A 6,200-nucleotide genomic window follows, 5' to 3' on the forward strand; every position below is an offset into this window, starting at 1 on the left:
GGGCTTTAGAAATTACGAAACTCCGGGAAAACAGGCATGGAGGGGGAAACAAATCGGTAAAAACGGGAAATAAAATTTAGAAACGAGTCAGTTAAAATGCAATAATTTAAAAGGAAACTAGCCCACTCATCTCCTCCGTGGAAGAATAAGACAATGGGCGGAAATTAAAAAGCAGAATGAGACTAATTCTAGTAAACTTGGACGCATTTACAATTGAAATACAACATAAATAGGCAACTAAATAGCTGCTTGTAATCAGTATGTAGCCTTTATTTTTCTCCAAGATGATAAAGTTGTTTTTGTCTATTTTTTTTTATTTTGAATGTTTTTATTGCAGAACCCTAAAACATAGAATATGACAATATTAGTTTTTTTTGGGTTTTTTTTTTTTACAGAATCTGGACAGAGTTTAATTTTTGTTGTCCTTTTCAGCCTCAGATCACCAGCCTCCATTTTCAGAAATTTCAGCAAAACTGATGTTCACATCACTTATCAAATTTTTATTTGTGAATAATTCAAAAAAATATTTTTCCCCTCATCTTTGACATATACATTACTCTGAGTTGGTCTGTGGCATAAAATCTCACTTAAAACCATCAATTGAGTCAATGGGGAAAATGTGAGTGAAAAAATAAATTCATAAGGTTTTAATACATTTGGAATGCAGTCCATATCAGTTTACAGTACATTGGGAGGAAAAAAAATGCTAAGCTCAGCAAATCCTCCAAATCCCCATCTGTATGTTTCTCACCGCACTTCTTCGCATCCTGTCCCACCCATTGTCTTTGTTCCTGTGGTTTATTCACAATCCAACCCAAGCTGTCCCCAATTCCTTCCTCCTGTCTTCATCCTGTTTCCTCCTCTTCTATCCCAACACCCTGTAACAAAAGCTGCAGCTATGCACAGTCATTATGTCTTCAAAAAAATAAAAAGAAGAAGTCGGAATTGCCTTTCTTAAGCTGCTGTTTAGAAATATTCCCTTTTATAACTCTGGTTTCTTACTTTAGTTACCACCATCATAACATCATAAGATTATTTATTGTTTTTTATGATTTTGCACGTCAGGTTAAAAAAAAACTGACTCATTGTAATATTACAAAATCGTGTAATGAAAAACCCTACTGTCAGGCAAGTCTTTAGAACGTACTGACACCTTAAGACATATTTGGTAGAACTATGTTTTAACGCAATAGTGTAAACTATTAAATACTCTGTATTTATTTAATTTATCCAGTTTTCTACATTCCTTGCAGAATCTCTTGAAGTTTTCCATGTTTGGTCATGTTACAAACACAAACTTCTATGTATTTTATTGAAAGTCTGTGTTTGGCCAAGGTGAATCACAGTGTGATTTTCAAAATGTTTTATGGATAAAAATTGAAAAAAAATGTAGTGTTAACTTTTAGACATACCTTCCAGGTCAACACTTTTTTGTTGCATTTACAGCTAGCAAGTCTATGGAGAACCTTCGCACATGAAAAGACTGACATTTTTACCTCAGCAGGACTTACACTGAGCCATTGTAATACTTTGGTCTACATTGTATTGCTTATGTTCCATCTAGAAGGTGAACTTAGTATGCTGTTGCCTTATTAACCACCATGTTTTATAGCGGAAATCTCTTCCACGTGTTTGGATAGAAAGATCAGATTTAAGCTTAACACGAACTGCCTACAAAAAGGAGGCGCGTCTTTCTTTGGTAATCGAAAATAAAATGCCAGTTGCAAAACCAGAATGTGCAGTCAAGCAGGAAGTCATGCTTCAGACCTGCACCATAACAAATGGTGGAACTTATTACTTTCCATGTACTTTCCCCAAATAAAACATGAGTAAAGCCTTCGAAAACTTCCTACAATTTTGTGAAAGAAAAATTGAGAGGACATAATCCATCATGTCCTGAGTGAAAATTTGATAAATAACTTGATATCTATTGTTTTTGTTTTTAGAACATATTAACTCCTGGGATTTACAAATATCGTTTCTGTCCAGATTCGTGTCTTTCTGCTCAGAGGAAAACGTCAGCCATCCCCAACGACGGTTATGTAGCAGGGCAGAAAATCATCTCTATTGGGGGGAAAAAGAAAAACACCTGACATGAGCAAGTGGGCCATAGCATAACAAAAGAAACTGGTGCAGAGATAACAACCACAGTAAGAGAGGAGCGAGTCTAAAAATAGATCCATTACGCAGTGGCGCCCTCAAGTCTTCCCCGTGTCGTCAGCTTAGGAAACCAGGAATAAAACATGACTTCTTCTCTTCCTGTAATACAAAGAATTTCACCAGCACTAATCTCCCCCAAATCAACGTTTCCTACCACCTAAACCCTTTGTAGAAATTTGTGTACATAGATGGTGATAGTTAAGCTTAACGTCAACCAAAGCAAACATTTGTAGTTCTACTGCAGCAATAGCAGCGTTATTTGTAGAGTGTAGGCAAGCTGTATTGACTCCTCTGGTTACAGCGGTGTGAAGCACCTTAGGAATAAACTCATATTTGTTTTTACACTTCAATATTTTGTAACATCAGTAATTTGTACAATATGCTTTTGAGAACACATATTTGAATTTGGATCTTGTGAACCAATTAAGCCAAATGTGTTTGATCATGATCTTCTGAGAGACCTAAGACAAACCACTATCAATATTCATTGGCGATTCTGTTTAAAATCTCATAGTGTTGTCAAAAATAATTAGGATGCCATGCACCCGAGGTTCCTGGGGGCTTTAGAGAAGAACCAGCCCCACGGCATCACAGACTCTCCCCCGTACATCACAGTGGGCGTGACACATACGCACATATTTGTTGTCTTGTTTACGCCCAACCCAACTTGAAATGACTCAGCGGAGTTAAGTAAACCTCACATGTTTACGTGACGGTAAGACAATCAAAAAAAGGGCCTTTATTCGCCCTAACTGTTGCTCACAAACAGTTGGTAAACACTTGCAGTCTAATTGTTATTACAGAGACACGATGGCTCTGTTTGCTGCAGTTCTTCAACACTCAACTTTCAAGATTTTCCATCCTGTTCACTGCTAGGTGTGACAGGATAAACTTGGGGCTGTGTGCACCCTAGTTGGTAGTGGCTAATAGAAATTGGCTGCTGTGTTGCATCATGGTTATATTCCTGGGTAAGAGATTGTTAAGGGGTTAAACTACTACTATTACAAGTGTTATGACTATTATTACTTAATAACCACTTCATTTATAAAGCACTTTCAAACAATGTGCTCAAAAGTTACTATTAGATAAAGTAAAACCAATGCAGAATAAAACAATACTGTTAGAAAACGACACAATTTAAAACAGAATTATGGCACACAGGATAGAATAAATGAGTGGGTCTTTAACGTAGCTTTAAAAACCTCTACAAAGCATGCCTGCATAATTTCAGCGACATTCCTACGGTGATAAAAGGGCCTCATTTATACATCAAGTCTAACCAATCGCAAAAGTTCTTTACCTTCTCGAAGCAATTTATGATAGTCGTCAATTTTCAGGATTATTTTGGGATAAATAGTGATATTTTAGAGGGACATTGGCCATCAAATCTGTCTTTTCATTACAAAGAAGCAGGAAACTATTAGATTGTCAGCCCCTAGTTTGATGGACGTACTTCTAGTTTTGTCAAGTCAGCAACACTTCTGATGGCTAAAAGCAAATATAGCTGCAGGTCATCAGAACAGCAGAGAACGTAGAAAGAGACAAAGGGGCAGAGGGAAAACAGCAATGGGCCATGTGCAGACCCTTGAGGGACCCCATGCCTAACAACACATCTCCGAGCGCTCATTTTTAAAACTCACATTCGCAGCTCTCCCAGGCGGATTTCCCTGGGAGATCAGTCTGAGAAAAAAAAAAAGTCTACTGGAAAATGATACGATGTCAAAAGCAGAACTTCTGCTGTGGAGTGGCTTGATTTAAAAGGAGACTGGAAAAGTTGTCTCTAAGCAGCTTACCAGCCCACCTGTCAACAAACAATCTGTTCGAGCCATTCAAAGACTTTAGTTGAGAAAGAGTGTGAGAGTGTAAGATGGGTCAAAAGTTAGCGAGTGACTCAAACTCCAATCCAAGCTTGTTCAAAATTGATAGTACCACCACAGCTTAAAAAGAAAAAGTGCCTTTGACGAGTTTAAAACAATTACATTTTGCCCAAATGAATAAATTTGTCCAATTGTAAGATTATGCTGCTGCAATAGCTTACAGCTTTTTACACTGGACTGTCAACAAATGTGTCTGTTTCTGGAAATACATGTCTGACTGCATGAAAATTTAAACATACTTCCATTTTCTAAGGTTATTTTTATTTTCCCCTCACTTCTGGTAATAATTACTAGAAAGCTACAGCGGAGGTAACTGTTGCAACAGCATCCGTGTTACTTGTGTGGTTGCTGGTAGTGTGCTGTGGCTTTTCAGAACTATTTTATTGAACCAAACGAAGGACTTTCAGAGCAGAGCGTGAGTCATCAAAACCAATAAAGTTGGTCACCATAGCTGAAAAATAATCAGCTGCAACTGATTAGAGAGGCAATTATCCTTTTGTAAATTTGTATGCAAGCAAGTTTCCAAATTGTGTTAATGTACTGATGGAAATGTGCACTGCAAAACCGGTTGAAAGGAAAAAAAAGACTAAATAAGTAGGGATATAGAGATAAAATAAACCTCGAAACTCTGAAATTCTGCTGTTGTTTCTAAATGTCAACGTCTTTATTGTTTCCCATGTTTCCTCCTGTAATGTCTGCCAGTAAATGCCATGTTTCTGCAACTAGGTCAACTCCCGGCCCTACCAACCAGTGTTTGTTCTTCAGAGAGAAACACAGCTTGGAGAAGAAACAGGCCCCACCCTGCTTCTGTGTGTTCATGCACTGCGCCGCACATTTGGCCGCAGGCAGAGGCGGTGTAAGGATAATCACACACAACACCGTCTCCATGGCAAATGCCTGGCTGCAGACCTAAAGTCAAAGGCCTCGCTTTTGCACATCGCATGCAATGTAAATCTCCAAAATCTACAGCTCAAGGAAACATTTTTTTTCCCACAAAATAAAGCATTTTATTTCCAATCTTTTTTTTTTTGTCCACAATGTGGATTAAAGATGATCTTCTAAATATATATGCTCTTGATCCACATTTTCTACATTGTATGAGCAGAAGCATTAAGGTATAGTGTGCTGTTTGAGTTCAGCACTTTGTTTTTATCATATGCGAGTTCATACTGCTGTCTGAGAGGTTTCCATGGCTGCAACATTTTTTTTCTTCCTTTTTCTAACACTGAACAATTTCTTGGCCATGAATGCTTCTTGGTGTTGCATGATTTTTAAAGAAGAAGAAAAAAACATGGATTAATCTGCATACTTTGCATTTTCATTTTCGTAGATAGTCTCTCTGATGGTTGAACTATTTGGAAATGAATCACAAAGTTAGTCACAAAGGAGAACAGCATTCAAGTAAGTAAAAAATGTTTTTTAAGGGTCAAGTTTGAGTTCAGGCTTTTTGTTAGCTAAGTATCTGTATTAAAAATAAAACCAAAATTCTATAGCTATCTTTTTTACCTGTGATTTTGGTTTTAGCAAACATTGCTTTATGCTGACCTGGGAGTCCCAAGATAACTTGAAGGCATACTGTTGTTTCCTGTGCCTCAAACTTCAGTTCAAGTGCCAGGTATCTTGCAGGTTTTAGATCTATCTCTGCTTCCATAAACTCGAATTAAAAATACACACACACAAAAAAAAGCTCATCAGGATGAATCTTCAGAACCTGACTGCATGCTAATGAGGCAATTTAGCCATTTGATTGAGGTGAGTTTGACTAGAAACTAGCACAACAACCACTGAAGGGTGCAGTTTGAGACCCATGATGTAAAAAAAGAACAATAGAATTGGGAAGTTCAATGAAATGTGTGTCTCAAATGGCATTTAAAAATTAAGCGTCTTTTGCACTCGATAAAAGCAGACTGGGGTCCCCTTTGCTGACTTAGCGCTCTTAAATTATTTAATTTTTCCAAAAGAGGCGAATAAAAGCGGATTCGCCAGACTCGTACTCCTTGAACCAGGCCGTTTCGCTGCCTGGTTACCTTTTATTTACACCGGCGACAACTCCAAATATGGAGCTCAGATGACGCCATCACTGTTGCTGTGCGCGTCCTCCGGGGAGGGGAGGAGAGAGAAGAAGAGAGCGCGCGCACTGGCCGGGAGGCGGGGCTGCGGTTT

This window comes from Poecilia reticulata, linkage group LG1, assembly GCF_000633615.1.
Source record: "Poecilia reticulata strain Guanapo linkage group LG1, Guppy_female_1.0+MT, whole genome shotgun sequence".
Taxonomy (NCBI): Eukaryota; Metazoa; Chordata; class Actinopteri; order Cyprinodontiformes; family Poeciliidae; genus Poecilia; species Poecilia reticulata.